We start from the raw sequence: 17037 nt of genomic DNA, 5'->3' as shown, positions 1-17037 counted from the left end.
CTCCAGGAAAATACCAGGTTAAATGCATATAGCACAGCATCTAGAATTTAGAAATAAGACTTAAAGCTAAGGAGTAAATCTGACTGCTGTAAGAGCTTGCAATCTAGGTCCCAATTTTCTTATAAGTATTTTCTAAGAGAAACCATACAGTATTTGTCCTTTTGCCTCTGGTTCATTTTGCTCAACGTAATGTCCTCAAGGTTCATTCACCTCCTTGCATGCCTCATGACTTCATTCCTTTCTATAGCTGTACAATATTCCATTATATGTACATACCACAGTTAGCCCTTGTGCTTCTCAGTCGATGTACCCTTCAGCAAACTCCATCCATTAAGTATCATAAATAATGCTGGCATAAACATCAGTGTGCAGATGTCTATTTGAGTATTGTTTTCAGTTCTTCCAAGTGGATTTCTAATAACGGGATTGCCTAATCATATGACAATCCTGTATTTAGCCTTATGTAGCTCCCCTACATTACCCACCAGAGGGACTACCCCATTCAGCTGCCAGCATTGAATAAATATCCCTCTCTCTCCACATTTTCTCTAGCACTGGAGTCTTTCTGTTTATTGGTTTATTTATTGAATCTGCAGAGTTTATTGAAATATATTCATATATACCCCAAATAAACAACGTCTCACAGTGTTCTCAGTGGTACGATCATTATCACTCTCAATTTAAGGCAATTTTCATTCTTCCAAAGGGAAAACTAACAAACATACAAACCCGCACCAAAGAGAAAACTCAAAACGCCCATAACTCTTATCCTCCACAAGTATTTATCCTTAGTATTATTGTGGTACTAGTGAGGCATTCCTGTTAAATATAGTCCACAGCATGCAATAGGTAGTTTTTCCCATATACCACTCATTAATTTCTTGTACAAGTGTCATACTGTATTAGTTAGGGTTCTCTAGAGAAACAGAATCAACAGGGAACACTTGCAAATATAAAATTTATAAAAGTGTCTCACATGACCGCAGGAACACAGAGTCCAAAATCCACAAGGCAGGCTGTGAAACCGATGACTCCAATGGAGGGTCTGGATGAACTCTGCAGGAGAGGCTCACCAGCCGAAGCAGGAATGGGGCCTGTCTCCTCTGAGTCCTCCTTAAAAGGCTTCCCGTGATTAGATTTAGCATCACTTATTGTAGAAGACACTCCCCTTTGACTGATTACAAATGGAATCAGCAGTGGATGCAACTGACGTGATCATGACCTAATCCTATGAAATGTCTTCATTGCAACACAGGCCCGTACTTGCCCCATCAGATAAACAGCTACCACAACTTGGCCAAGTTGACACATGTCCCTAACCATGACACATACCTTTGAAGTAGTTCATACAAGAACTTATTTGTATTTGTAGTGCTAATCAGTGAGATACATGACTTTAAACAACACCTTTCCATCATATTCACCTTCAATATGGTACTATTACTTAAAATTCCACTAGTACTACCAACACCTCTATCAATTCTCATACATTTAATTCAACCTTGTAAATAATTGGTACATATTAGGAAAATGTTCCTCCTTTTCTATCTTCTGTCTATCTCTAGTCACTTATATTCTACATTTTAAGACTCTGAATTTACATTTTCTAGGGGGTTCATGTTGGTGAAGTCATGCAATATCTATCCTTTTCTGTCTGACTTATTTCATTCAACATTATTTCTTCAGGGTTCATCCATGTTGTCATATGCTTTCAGGACCTCATTCCTTCTTACTGCTGCATAATATTCCATCATATGTGTATAACACATTTTGTTTATCCACTTGTCTGTTGACAAACTCTTGGATTGTTTCCATCTTTTGGAAATTGTGACTAATACCATTATGGACATTGGTGTGCATATGTCTGTTTTTGTCACTGCTTTCAGATCTTCCAGGTGTATATCAAGTGGTGAAATTGCTGGGTTGTAGGGTATTTAAGTATTTCGTTTTCTGAGGAACTGGCAAATTGTTTTCCATAGTAGCTGTACCATTATACATTCCCAACAGCAGTGAATAAGTGTTCCAATTTTTCCACATCCTCTCCAACATCTGTAGTTTCCTCTTTGTTAAATGGCAGCCATTCTTATAGGTGAGATGATATTTCATTGTGATTTTGATTCACATTTCCCTAATAGCCAATGCAGATGAATGCATTTTCATGTGCTTTTTAGCTATTTGTATTTCTTTTTCAGAAAAATGTCTATTCATATCTTTTGCCCATTTTATAAATGAATTGTTCATTTTTTGGTTGTTGAGTTATAGGATTTCTTTATATATACTACACATCAAACCTTTATCATATTTATGGTTTCCAAATATTTTCTCCCATTGATTTGTCAGCCTCTCCACCATTTTGACAAAGTCTTTTCAGGCACAGAAGCATTGGATTTTGAGGAATTCCCATTTATCTGTTTTTTCTTTCATTGCTTGTGCTTTGGGGTGTAAGGTCTAAAAAGCTACTGCCTATTACAAGGTCTTAAAGATGTTTCCCTATATTTTCTGCTAGGAGTTTTACAGTAGTGGCTCTTATATTTAAGTGTTTGGTCTACTTTCAGTTAATTTTTGTATAGGGTGAAATTAGGGGTCCTCTTTCATTCTTTGGGTGCTATTGATATCCAGTTCAGGTCCATTTAATGAAAAGACTATTTGGTCTCAATTCAGTGGATCTAGGGTACCTTGTTGAATATCAATTGACCATAGATTTGGTGGTCTATTTCCAGATTCTCAGTTTGATTCCATTGATCAATATATCTATCTTTGTGCCAGAATCATGTTGTTTTGACCACAGTGGCTTTATATTAAGATTTAAAATCAGGAAGTGCAGTCTTCTGACGTCATTCTTCTGTTTTAGAATATTTCTGTCTATTTGAGGCTCCTTTCTCTTCCAAATAAATTTGGTAACTAGCCTTTCCAAGTCTTCAATGTGAGTTGTTGAAATTTTGATTGGTATTGCATTGAATCTGTAGATCAATTTGCATAGAATTGACATTTTGCAACATTTAACCTTTCTATGCATACACATGAAATATCTTTCCACATATTTATGACTTCTTTGATTTTTTTTAGTAAAGTAATAGTTTTCTGTTTAGAGGTTCTTTACATCCTTGGTTAAGTTTATTTCTAAATACTTGATTCTTTTAATTGCTATTGTGAATGCAATATTTTTCTTAATTGCCTCCTCAGTTAGGTCAATACTAGTATATAGAAACAATATTGAGTTATGCACATTAATTTTATATCCTGCCACTTTGCTAAATTTGTTTGTTAGCTCAAGTAGCTTTTTCAAGGATTTTACAGGATTTTCCAAATATAGGATCATATCATCTGCCAACGATGAAATGTTTACTACTTTCTCTTCTATTTGAATGCCTTTTATTTCTTTTTCGTGCCTGATTCCTCTAGCTAGAAGTTCTGCACAATGTTGAATAATAGTGGTGGTTGTGGGTGTACTTGTCTCATTCCCAAGTTAGGGGAAGGCTTTAAGTCTCTTGCCAATGAGCATGATGTTGGCTGTGGATTTTTCCTATATGCCCTTTCTCATATTGAGGAAGTTTACCTTGATTCTTACCTTTTGAAGTGTTTTTATCTTGTATCTTCATGTGTTTTGTTATTTTTTGCTGATTTCTTCCCATTTGATTATCTTGATAAAATACTTTTGAAAGTTGATTTCCTTCACTCACCTAAGGTTTTATAGTTGTTTGGGTTTGTGTTGAAGGTCTCCTTTGGCACTTGATTTATCAGTAATTTCTGGTCTGAACAAGACCAAGGCCTCCCATAGGCGATCCAGGTCTTTTTGGACATGTACGTATGGGAGATATGGTGGAGCAGCAGTTTCCAGGTTGCGCTTTACCTTTCTTCCCTGAAGATGGTGCTCTTGGGCCACCTCTTTCAGTAAAGCCTGCTTTTTCCCTGACTGCAGCTTGCTGGATGGGTGGGGTCCAAGTCAGGTGGAATTGCAGTTAATGGAACAGGTCTCCCTGTATGCTGGAGACTGCCAGCCTCAGTGGTGGGGGCTGGGGACTGTGCACTTTAGCAGAGAATCTGCTTGAGGGCATGATGATTCTCAGGCTGCTGAGTGGAAAAACCTCAGGCTGTGGGGTTGAAAGACCTCAGCCAGCTTCGAAGTACCCTACCAGTCAGCAGCCTGCAAGATCCCTACATACCCTGTACCCATGGACCAGTGGAGTGGCGGGGGGGCGGTGTGGGAGCTCCTGGTTCTTCTTCTGGTTCTCTACCTTGTCCCTGCCTCCCTGACCATGCACGCTGTGAGCACGGTGGGCTTCAGTGGAGAAAGGATACAGGCAGCAGAACATAGAAAGTCTGTCTCGCCTGCTCATTATCAGATGGGCCCTGCTATGCTCTGCACACCCTCTCCTCCCCCGGGGAGTTCTGCCCAGTCTTTCTCCAAACCACATGCCCACCGCAGCTTGCCTCAACAGTGGTGGTGGGGGGAGCGAGGGGCAGGGGGAGGGAGGGTGCACGGAGAGTCGGCACTGTGCATTGCAGCAAGTTCTGTTGTGTTTGGCTAAAATAAGTCTGTTGATTCCTGAATTCTCATACTGGAGCTCCGGGCTGCAGGGCTGAGATGACTTTCCAACTGGTTGAAAGATGGAAATATGGGAGTGCTCAACTCTTCCCTCATCCACTCGCTGCCAGCACTTAGCAGCCAGCCCCAGAGGTAGTCATGATTAAATGAATTCATGATTAAATGAATTATGACTCCTTTTAGTCATAATTTCTCAGCTTTTTCATCCAGATCCTCTCTATATAATGTAGAAGTCCCTCTCTGGTCACTGTTACCCTGGAACCATGGCCCAGTAGTTTTCTGCCTTTTCTCTACTTATTCCACATGGAGACATTAGCTCTGCCCCTCCTATTCCACCATCTTCCAGAATTCAGCTTCTGTACATCTTATATCTGCAATTGAACTGCCACAGAGACGGGCTGTTTTGACATAAGAATAAGTGAGTGGGACTGGCCTGGTGATTGCTTTAGAGAAATGGGCAGATTTCTCCACTATGGAAGAAAGAGAGTTCTCGGCCATAACCTTGTCTTCACAACTCCTACATGCTTTTATACTAAATTTAAGATAATCAGGGGTAAGATATTTCTTGATTTTGATTTCACAAGTCATTGGGCACTGATTTCTTTTTGTTTTCTGCTACTTTTTCCCTTTCTATATATGCAGACCTAAGATAAATTCTTCTAAGAAGTAAAGGCAAATATAAAGATATGACCTTTCCTTCACAAGGTTCAAGAAAGATTTGCATATATAAGGCAGAGGCGGCCCATGAAGTCCTGGTAGGTCATCCGTGTTCAGATCAGGTGGAGAAGGATTCAGTTGGGAGCTGGACTTCAGAAGCTGTGAAGTTCTTGGACAGGTGAAGGGAAGAGGATAGAACTTCATGAGGAGGAATTTGTAGCCTCTGGGAGGAAACAGTACGTGTGTAGAGCCCAGCTTGGCTGAGTCAGGAACTTCACATAGACACCTCGCCCCATTTACCTCTTTCTTCCACACACCATGGAAAGTGCTGATTGTGTTCTATTAGCCAGATTAAAATGACCTGTGGTCTTGGATCATGTTTTTTTTTTTTAAACTAATTTATATCCTTGGAACTGAACATAATGCCCTGGTAAGAGAATTTCACAGCAGGAGGCTTTAAAGTGTGTCTTCCTAAAACACTTGGTACTCTTCTTATTTTCTTGGTGTAAGAAAAACTATTTGTCTTGTTCTGATGACACTGAACACCACAGAAACAGACCACATACCATTTTACAGTAAACAATGTCTTGTTTGTTTGCTTGTTCTTTGCCGGGCTCCCAACTCGAGGCTCGACACAGGGAAGGTGGTATGAATAATAAACTTGTTTCTTTTCAAGGTCAAACTTGTTACTTCGCTTATCTCCATTTGTTCAGTTATGTGCATATTCTGATGTGCAACCAAAATGTCCTGGTTTTCTGTTCCTTCTCTTCCTTCTGTTCCTAGGATGGCCTCTACTGCAAAGCCATTTTGAAGGCTTTGATAAAACTAAACTTATGCCTAGATATATGGTGATTGTTGAGATCATTGCTTTTTGTTGTTATTGTGAAAACCTGCATGCTCATTACAAAGAATTCAAGCAATGATGAAAAGTATAAAAGTGAAAGTTAAAATAAAAACAGCTCATCTCTATCTTAGGCCAGCATGATTCCAGAATACTTTCTAAGTGGGCATATAGATACATTTCTACCAAAAAAAAAATCTAAGAATGAGATCATATTATATAAAAATATAATATTAAATTCAATTTCATTTAAATTGTAGGAAAAATAGAACTGTTGCTGAATTTTAAATAACTGTTACCTCATCCCAAGTTGTACTATTTCCTAATATGTTCTTATAAGATTAAGAAAGGTTATTTAAAAATTAAAAGGACGGAGTCATTCTGAGATTCTTCAACCTCATGTTTTACTTTTATATAATTTTAATTGACTTCCTGCTATGAAAGCTGAAAATAGCAGGCTTTTCATACTTGCATCTACACACCTATCCCTCTACCTTCTGATTTTTGTTGATTATGCTAATATTTTTATACTATCAGGATTTTAAACGTTTTGTTCTAGTATCATAATTTTGTAGCTTAATTCTGAATTCAAATTTTAATGGCCTTACTTCTCACCATTAGTTCCTTTTTAAACCGCAACTTCTTCATTGCCAAATTCTCTATTTTGATTAACTTTTAATGGCAATTTTTTAAGTTACTTTTCAACAGTGGTTTGTAGGGGTTTTATTTCCTGAGACCATTTATATTTGAGCCTTTTGAGTGATCATGATGTTGTTATCCACAATTTCTTTTTCTCAGAACATTGTAAGGCATACATAGATTATGTGCTCTTTTCTGCCTGTATGCCAGAGAAATTATTTCTTTATTTCTGATTTAGTGGCTTAACTGGGATATGAGTCAGGATTAAGTGTTGTATGTCAAGTTTTATGACACATCATATGACACTTCAATTTTCAGATTTTTAAAACTCATTTTAGAGAAAGTCTTATATATATATTTAAATGATTCTATTTGTTGTACTCTTTCCTTTGCAGATACCAAGAAATCTTAATGAAGAATAATTTTCTCAATGACCTTTCTAATTCTATAACTTTTGTCTATTTATCTGTATTTATTCATTAAGACTCTCCTCTATACTCATAATTCAGTGTTTTAGTGGCAACTATCTCTTATTTTTTTGAATGATTTTTTTTCCAATCCACTTCTCATTTCTGTCTTGATTCTAAATTTGCTATCTTTGGTCTGTACTATTCTTCTTTATATATTTCTATTGTTTATTCAGTTTGTCTTTAAGCTTTTTTTTTCATTAAATTGAAGTTTTTTTGTTGGTTGTTCTATAGTTGTAAGCAAATGTGAGAAATTCCCATGTTTCTTAAGTTATATTTTGTTCCAGCTATGCATCTTTGCTTTTTTATAGTTTCCTTCCCCATTTCTCCACATAATGTGTTTGCCTGAGGTTGGATAGGAAAAGATCTAGGACTTTCTATAACTTCCCTAGTTTATGGTATAGAGCTGGAACCTTGAGTCTTACAGTTAATCAGCCATGTTGTTTGATTTTACATGTTTCAACACTCTCTGCAGTAGCCAAGTATAGAATTTTCTCAGTCAAAAGAGGAGATCAATGTGACTATACCTTTTATGCATCTTTGAAATGAATGTGCTCATGAGAATATTTAGGATTATTGTCTCCTCACCTATACAGCTACCATGGTGTTAGATAGAGGGGCTGGGTTTGGGTATTGGGGGAGGTGAGTGTAAGAGGGGGCTAAAAGTTTAATGTTCTGCTTACCATATTCTGAGCCTTTTCACCTTCTTCCCCAGTCTGGTTTCTTAAGGCTTCTGCTGCCCAGTGGAAGCAAATAATTTTTTAATTGATATCCCAGAGGGAATGTTTTCTCCTAATCCATACAGAAGCCTCATATAGGGTATCTTGTCCCTGTTTCAAATTGTAGCATGCATGATAGGAGGTTTCTTCCTTATTTACATTTATGTGTTGTTGTTGTTTTAATTATTTCCTTTTATTTTTCTCCCTGATCCTTACAATATTCTCTTACTTTTGGAAAGGCCATAGTCTTATGTCTGGTGTTGTGGGGTGCACCAAAAGAGAGACCACATAATTCAAAAACTGCAAGCCAATTTGGAGTCTTTATTAGCCGGACGGCGACTGTCTCAGAAACTTCCAAGGAGGAAGATTCAGAGAGCAGCCTCCAGAGGTTTTCAAGGTGTGCTTATAAAGGCTAAAATCATGTTGTGGTTTTGAAGTTGCTAGCAAGCAAGTGTATCCTAGAAGCAGAAAAATGCTGTTAGCTGTTGTCAAAACACATCCCATTTTCTCAGTTTCCTAACATTGGTTATTGTTAAACTCTTGGGGACATTCCGCCCCAATGTTGTAGGAACTTTCCCTGCTTGTGCCTGATTGATTGCTCCTGCTTGGGTCTGATTGATTGCTCCTGACCCTCCACATCTGGGTGTCATGGTCAGGTTCATGTGTCAACTTGGCTAAGTGGTGGTACCTGTTTGTTTGGTTGGGCAAGTGCTGGCCTGTCTGTTGCGATGAGGACATTTCATAGAATTAAATCATGATCATGTCAGCTGCATCGACAGCTGATTCCATTTGTAATCAGCCAAAAGGGAGTGTCTTGTGCAATGAGTAATGCTTACTCTAATCACTGGAAGCCTTTTAAGGAGGATTTAGAAGAGAAAGGCTCTCTTCCTGCTTTGACTGACGAGCCTCTCCAGTGGAGTTTGTCCATACCCTCCATCAGAATCATTGGCTTCACAGCCTGCCCTGCATATTTTGGACTCTGCGTTCCTGTGGTCACATGAGACACTTTTATAAATTTAATATTTGCGAGCGTTCCCTGTTGATTCTGTTTCTCTAGAGATCCCTAACTAGTGCATCTTGGTACCAGGAGTGGTTCTTAAGAAACAGAATTTTAAAAATATTTTTTTTATGAATAGTTTTTTACTCTGACTGGACACAAAGGCACTAAGGACTCTGATTCCCATAATCAGAATTACACTCCCAATCCATCGAGTGAGTTGGCAAAAGAGATAATCAAAATATCACCATTCAATTCTCCTAATGCTTCGCTTGTATGAAGCCAGGCTCTGGGGGATAATGTTTTTGACACCTTTACAGAGTTTTGTGGAAATAAGAGGTATAGAGATGTTCACTGGTTATTGTTAGATACACTGGCTACATTAAGGAGTGAAAGGAATGGGCTTAAGGCTTCAAACAAAAAGCTTAAGTGCCATCTGACAGATATAGATGTTTCTATGAGTATCCTGAAGGAAAATCTTATTTCCTGTAGCTGTAGACTTGAGATCTCTGAAAATCAGACTCAGAAACTTATTCTTAGAGTAGCAACTTTACAACATAAACTGAAATTTCAATGTTGCATGGTGTCTGCTGTTAAAGTGAGGGCATTAATTGGAAAGGAGTGGGACCCTGAAAAATGGGATGGTGACATATGGATTGATAATGATGTTGGGGGTGAGATTGAAAACCCTAGGTCATGCTGAGTCTTCTCTAGATAACCCTGTAATACTTTGCCCTGAGGACATAACCACCCCATCTCCAGCCTACCTTGAGGAGTTGGCCACCCAACCTCCTCCTGAAGGGATTAGCCCTAGAGTTATTAATCCTGTTTCACCAGATGAAACTGCAAATGAAGGCCCTGAAGCAAATGGCTTGGAAGATATTTCTAATTCTTTTCATGACCCACCCCCACCCCCCTCATTTCTTCCAGATTTATAACTAGACTAAAGTCCCAACAGGCCCCTAAAGGTGAGGTACAAAGATTCACACATGAGGAAGTACATTATACTCCAAAAGAACTGTGTGAGTTTTCCAATTTATGTAGACAGAAATCAGGAGAATATGTGTGGCAATGGATTTTAAAGGTGTGGGATAATGGTGTGGGAGGAATATAAGGCTGGATCAGGTTGAATTTATTGATATGGGCCCACTAAGCAGAGATTCTACATTCAATGTTATAGCTTGAGGGGTTAGAAAAGGCATTATTAGTTTGTTTGGTTCGTTGAAATATGGATCCAAAGGTGACCAACATTACCTGAGGCTGAAATGCCAGAACTGCTCTGGTATAATGTAGATGAGAGGATCCAGAGGCTTAGAGAGATTGGAATGTTAGAATGGATTTATCATGCAAAGCCTGCTCTTACACCCCAGGAATGTCCAGAGGATGCACCTTTTACCAGAACAGTGAGAAATAAATTTGTGAGACTAGCACCATCATCCCTGAAGAGCTCTGTGGTTGCACTTCTTTGTAGGTCAGATATTATTGTAGCAACTGTGTTTAAGGAATCCTTAAACACAATGGAGATGATGGGATCCTGATTTGGCAGAAACCAGGCGGTAGCACTTAATCGCCAAAGACAGAGTAGATGTGGCTATTATAATAGACAGCAAACTCAAAGCAGGCATCAAAATTATATGATGCACAGAGATTTGTGGAATTGGCTAGTAAATCATGGGGTACCTAGAAATACAATAGAAAGGCAGTCTACTAAATTCTTGTTCGAGCTGTATGAACAAAAGTGTTATAGGTCAAGTGAACAGGAGTCTAACCTGAATTACAAAAACACAGAGTCACGGCCCCTTAATCAACTTCCAGACTTGAAACAGATTACAGACCCAGAGCCCTCTTAATGAAGGGGAGGCCAGGTCCCTTTGGGGGAGAACCCTGTTACACTGCCACAAATTTATACTGTTAATCTTCCTCCAAGTTTTCCCAAGGAGACTGATGGACATTTACCAATGTAACTGTGCATTGCAGAAAAGGAAATGAGCAGATATTTGGGGGATTATTAGACACTGGTTCAGAAGTGACATTAATTCCAGGGGACTCAAAACATCACTCTGGTCCACCAGTCAGAGTGGGGGCTTATGGAGGGCAGGTGATCAATGGGATTGTAGCTCAGGTCCATCTCACAGTGGGTCCAGTGGGCCGCTGGACCAATTCTGCACTTATTTCCCCAGTTCCAGAATGTATAATTGGTATAGATATACTGAGCAACTGGCAGAATCCCCACATTGGCTCTCTAACTTGTGCAGTGAGGCTATTATAGTGGGAAAGGCCAAGTGGAAGACCCTACTTCCATTTTAACTGCCCCTACCAAGCAAAATAGTAAATCAGAAGCAATACCAAATTCCTGGAGGGATTGCAGAGATTATTGCCACTCTTACAGACTTGAAGGATGCAGGGGTGGTGATTCCTACCACATCCGCACTCAACTCTCCTATTTGACCTGTGCAGAAAACAGATGGGTCATGGAGGATGACAGTGGATTATCATAAACTCAACCAGGTGGTAACTCTAATTGCAGCTATTGTTCCAGATGTGGTATTATTGCTTGAGTAAATCAATACATCCTCTGGTACCTGGTATGCTGGTACTGTTCTGGCAAATGCTTTTTTCTCAATAGCTATTAGTAAGGACCACCAGAAACAGTTTGCTTTCAATTGGCAAGGTCAGCAATATACTTTCACTGTCCTACCTCGGGTATATCAACTCTCCAGCCCTATGTCATAATCTTGTCCACAGGGAACTTGATTGTTTCTCCCTCCCACAGGACATCACACTGGTCCTTTATATTGATGATATCATGTTGATTGGACCTAGTGAGCAAGAAGTAGCAACTACTCTAGACTTACTGGTAAGACATTTGTGTGTCAGAGGATGGGAGATAAACCCAACAAAAATACAGGGGCCTTTCATCTCCATGAAATTTCTAAGTGTCCAGTAGTGTGGGGCATGTCGAGATATCCCTTCTAAGTTGAAGGATAAGTTGCTACATCTGGGCCCTCCTATGACCAAAAAAGAGGCAGAAGGCCTAGTTGGTCTCTTTGAATTTTGGCGACAACATATTCCTCATTTGGGTGTGCCCAATTATCGAGTGACCAGAAAAGTTGCTAATTTTTTTTGGGGGGGGACCTGAACAAAAAGAGACTCTGTGACAGGTCCAGGCTGCTGTACAAGCAGCTCTGCCATTTGGGCCATATGATCCAGCAGATCCAAGGGTGCTGGAAGTGTCAGTGGCAAATAGAGATGCTGTCTGGAGCCTTTGGCAGGCCCCTATAGGAGAATCACAATGCAGACTCTTAGGATTTTGGAACAAAGCCTTACCATCTGCTGCAGATAACTACTCTCCTTTTCAGAAATGGGTTTTGGCCTGCTACTGGGCCTTAGTAGAGACTGAACGCTTAACTATGGGCCACCAAGTTACCATGATACCTGAGTTGTCTTTCATGAGCTGGTTGTTGTCTGACCCACCAAGCCATAAAGTTGGGTGTGCATAGCAGCCCTCTATTGTAAAATGGGAATGGTATATAGGAGAAAGGGCCAGAGCAGGTCCTGAAGGCACAAGTAAGTTACATGAAGAAGTAGCCCAAATGCCCATGGTCTCTACTCCTGCCACATTACCTTCTCTTTCCCAGACCAGAGATTGCTTCTTGGGGAGTTCCTTACAGTGAATGACTGAGGAAGAGAAAATTCGGGCCTGGTTTACAGATGGTGCAGCACAATATGCAGGTACCACCCGAAAATGGACAGCTGCAACACTACAAACCTTTCTGGGGTGTCCTTGAAGTACAGTGGTGAGGGGAAGTCCCCCCAGTGGGCAGAACTTCGAGCAGTGCACGTGGTTGTTCATTTTGCTTGGAAGGAGAACTGACCAGAGGTGCATTTTTATACTGACTCATGGTTGTTTCTAATGTTTGGCTGGATGGTCAGGGACTTGGAAAGATCATAATTGGAAAATTGGTGACAAAGAGGTCTGGGGAAGAAGTATGTGGATAGACCCTTTTGCGTGGACTACAAACATGAACATATTTGTGTCCCATATGAGTGCACACCAGAGGATGACTTCAGCAGAGGAAGGTTTTAATAATCAAATGGATAAGATGACCCGTTCTGTGGATACTAGTCAGCCTCTTTCCCCAGAAACTCCTGTCATTGCCCAGTGGGCTCATGAACAAAGTGGTCATGGTGGTAGGGATGGAGGTTATGCATGGGCTCTGAAACATGGACTTCCACTCACCAAGGCTGACCTGGCTACAGCCACTGCTGAGTGCCCAATCTGCCAGCAGCAGAGACCTACACTCAGCCCCTAATATGGAATCATTCTCCAAGGTGACCAGCCAGCTACATGGTGGCAGGTTGATTAAATCGGACCACTCCCTTCATGGAAGGGGCAGTGATTTGTTCTAACTGGAATAAACACATACTCTGGATATGGGTTTGCTTTCCCTGCATGCAGTGCTTCCACCAAAACTACCATCTGTGGGCTTACAGAATGCCTTATCCATCATCATGGTATTCCACACAGCATTGCTTCTGATCAAGGAATATACTTCATAGCAAATGAAGTGTGGGAATGGACACATGCTCATGGAATTCTCTGGTCTTACCATGTTCCCCATCTTTCAGAAGCAGCTGGATTGATAGAATGATGGAATAGCCTTTTGAAAACTCAATTACGGTGCCAAGTAGGTGGCAATACCTTGAAAGTTTGGAGTAATGTTCTCCTGGAAGCTGTATATGATCTGAATCAGTGTCCCTGTATGGTGCTGTTTCTCCCATAGCCAGGATCCATGGATCCAGGAGTCAAGGGGGGGAAATGGGTTTGGTACCACTCACTATTACCCCTAATGATCCACTAGGAAAATTTTTGCTTCCTGTCCCTGCAACCCTGAGCTCTGCTGGTCTACAGGTTTTAGTTCCAAAATGGGGAGTGTTTCCACCAGGAGAAACAGCAATTCCATTGAACTGGAATCTAAGACTGCCACTTAGTCACTTTGGGCTACTTATGCCACTGGATCAACAAGCCAAGAAGGGGATTACATTATTGTCTGGGGTGATTGACCCCGACTATCAGGGGGAAGTAGGACTGCAACTACATAATGGAGGTAAAGAAGATTTATCTTGGAATATAGGAGATCCCCTAGGGTGACTTTTAGTACTATCATGCCCTGTGGTTTCAATAGAAAACTGCAAGAACCAATCCAGGCTGCACTACCAATGGCTCTGAAACTTCAGGGATGAAAGTTTGGGTCACCCCACCAGGCAAAGAAACATGGCCAGCTGAAGTGCTTGCTGAGGGTAAAGGGAACATGGAATGGGTAGTGGAAGAAGGTAGTGTTAAATATGAACTTTGACCACGTGATCAGTTACAGAAATGAGGGCTGTAATTCTGTTTTGTTCATGTTATACTATTTAAGTTGTAAGATATCAAGTTTGAGAATGAATATTACCCAAGGATTTGCACCCTATTCTGGAGAGATTTAATGTGTTTCCAGTCATATGCAGGGCAGTTGAGTATTGTTAGGTGAAAGGAAAATGTGTGTTTTATTGTTTTTTTATTTAGAAATTTAGGTATGGTTTAAGGTGGTATGTATAGCTACCAAGTTGACAAGGGGTGGACTGTCATGGTCAGGTTCATGTGTCACCTTGGCCAAGTGGTGGTACCTGTTTGTCTGGTTGGGCAAGTACTGGCCTGTCTGTTGCAATGAGGACATTTCATAGAATTAAATCATGATCATGTCAGCTGCATCCACAGCTGATTCCATTTGTAATTCACCAAAAGGGAGTGTCTTGTGCAATGAGTGATGCTTAATCTAATCACTGGACTCAATGTCATTCTCTTCCTTTCACTATTATACTGGATACTGAAAAACATGGAGCTGGGTTTTTTTCTCTGGTTGCTGAAGTTTAAAGGATAAAGCTTTGGAACTCTTTCCTGCCATGTGGGAAATGTGCATTAAGAAAAGGAATAGAATGAAGTATATAAAGAGGAAATCATAGACAGGCATTATGAAGAAAGTGAAGATGGTACATGTTCAGTCCCTTTTATTTGTCTGAAGTCCAGAAGTTTTCCCATCTTTGAATTACCTGAGACAACACATGATTTCTCTTTATTAAGATCATTTGGATTGACTTGATTTAGTCAAAAGTGTACTGCTGGTATTTTTAATGTACTATTAAATTTTTTTTCTGACCACATTCCCATATAAAAGGCATTATTGCACTAATTTTATAGAGGAGGAATCTGAGACTCCAAAGTCTGTGATTTATTCAGGTTATATAAATAGTAAGCAGAACATCAAACATGTCCTTTCAGACTCTGAGTGTGTACAAAATGATGGTAAGTTCAGTATAGAAGGCTTGCGGTTATGACTTATTTAACTTGCTTTTCAAAACAACTTAATAGGTGCATGGATATATAATGCTAATGTTACTGAAGTCCAGAGTTATGAAATTCATGTTAACCTGCACACAAGTGAATGTACTGAAAAGGGATTGAGGAGTAATATTAATGAATACATGTGACTTGCCCAATTATTGGCGCATTGGAATCCAGTGGGAACTGCTCTACATGACCTTGGGTGATCACAAATTTGGGTGGCATTCCTGGGCCAGAAAGGTTAAAAATTTAGGGTCTTTGGCAGAAAGAGAAGGTTTTAAAGAAAATAAGAGACACTGACCAGTGACATGGTAGAGGGGCAGAAAGACTATATTAGAAAGAAACCTTGAGTGTTTACTTAAATTCTCAACTATTCCTTTTTAATCCCTATCAGCCCCACCTAGCTTCTCTCTCAACCTTGGATACTGTGACTTCACCTAACTTATAAATTGACTTCCACTAGCATGTATCATCTCAATTTTATCCTGTTAAAATAGGAAACATGTCTCCTCTCAACTTCTTTCTAATCATTTTACAGGATCACATCCTTCTCCAGACTCCTATTTAGAGACCTTGTTTCCTTGATTACAGCCCACTCTTTCCTATATCATCAAAAACTTCTTGTAAACAACAAAAAAGTAAGTTTTCAAAAAATAAACCTCCCTGGATCTTATTTCTTCTTCTAGCACCTACCATGTTTCTCGCTTCCCTTCACTGAGAAAATTTTTAAGAAAATGACATGCACTTACGGTCCTCCTTTTCTCATTTTCTATTAATTTTCTTGCCCCATTACTTCATTCTATGGCCGCAAACAATCCTTCTATTCTTAAATTCCATTAGGCTTTCAAAAATGCTTATCTTCCTCAACCTCTGGACAGAATTTACTATTACTGAAGACCTCCTCTTTCTTGAAACATACCCTTAGTTATTATTTTAAGTATGCATACTCCCTACTTTTCTATAAAGGGATTTCTTTATTTTTGGTGTTTTCAGGTTCTTGTTCTAGCCAATAATCTTTTGTTTGTTTGTTTTGTTTTCTCTACACCCTCCCTTGAACTATATATATTTCTGTGGCTTCTGTGGCTACTTTATATTCCAATTATTGTACATTCTCTTTCTCCATCCTGGCTTATCTTCTGATCTGCATGCTCAATTATCTCCCCTTATGGTTGTGATACCACAACTGAAATCATTCTCTTTCCCCACAACACCATCAACAAATTTGCCTCTCAGAAAACATGAAGTCATCCTTGATTCCCTTTTCTCATTAACTTCCCACATCCAATAAAATTCCAGGGTTCAACCTTCTAAGTATCTCCCTAACCTTTCACCAGCCTCAGTACCATAGGTAATTTGGTACATCATCCAGGCCCTTCCTTCAGAACTTTGACACTCATTCCTGCAGTTCCTGGAAGTGTTAGCTGGTATTAGGTCTCATATGAGTCTTTCTCCAGCAATTACTGTTGGTTGAGGGATGCTATCTCACCAAATGTTAATCCCTTTCCAATGTGAGGTTCATGTGCTATGGCTGGTCAATGTGGCGTACAAAGGCCCAACACACTGATCACAATTTGAAACTTCTCTGCTGGACCTTTTCCTACTTCAGAACTCCCTATAGGACTGGTTGAGACTTCTGGTATAACAGCATCACAGTACAACTTCCTTCTCTGCTCTCCAATAATCTACCTGTACATAAATCTCTTTCTCAAAATCTATTTCCCAGTGAAACCCAACTTTTGCTATTCATGCTTATGCCAACATCATGTCTTGCTCATCTCACTCCACTCTT

This window comes from Tamandua tetradactyla, chromosome 13 (genome assembly GCF_023851605.1).
Source record: "Tamandua tetradactyla isolate mTamTet1 chromosome 13, mTamTet1.pri, whole genome shotgun sequence".
Classification (NCBI taxonomy): Eukaryota; Metazoa; Chordata; class Mammalia; order Pilosa; family Myrmecophagidae; genus Tamandua; species Tamandua tetradactyla.
Note: the sequence above shows the minus strand (reverse complement) of the source record.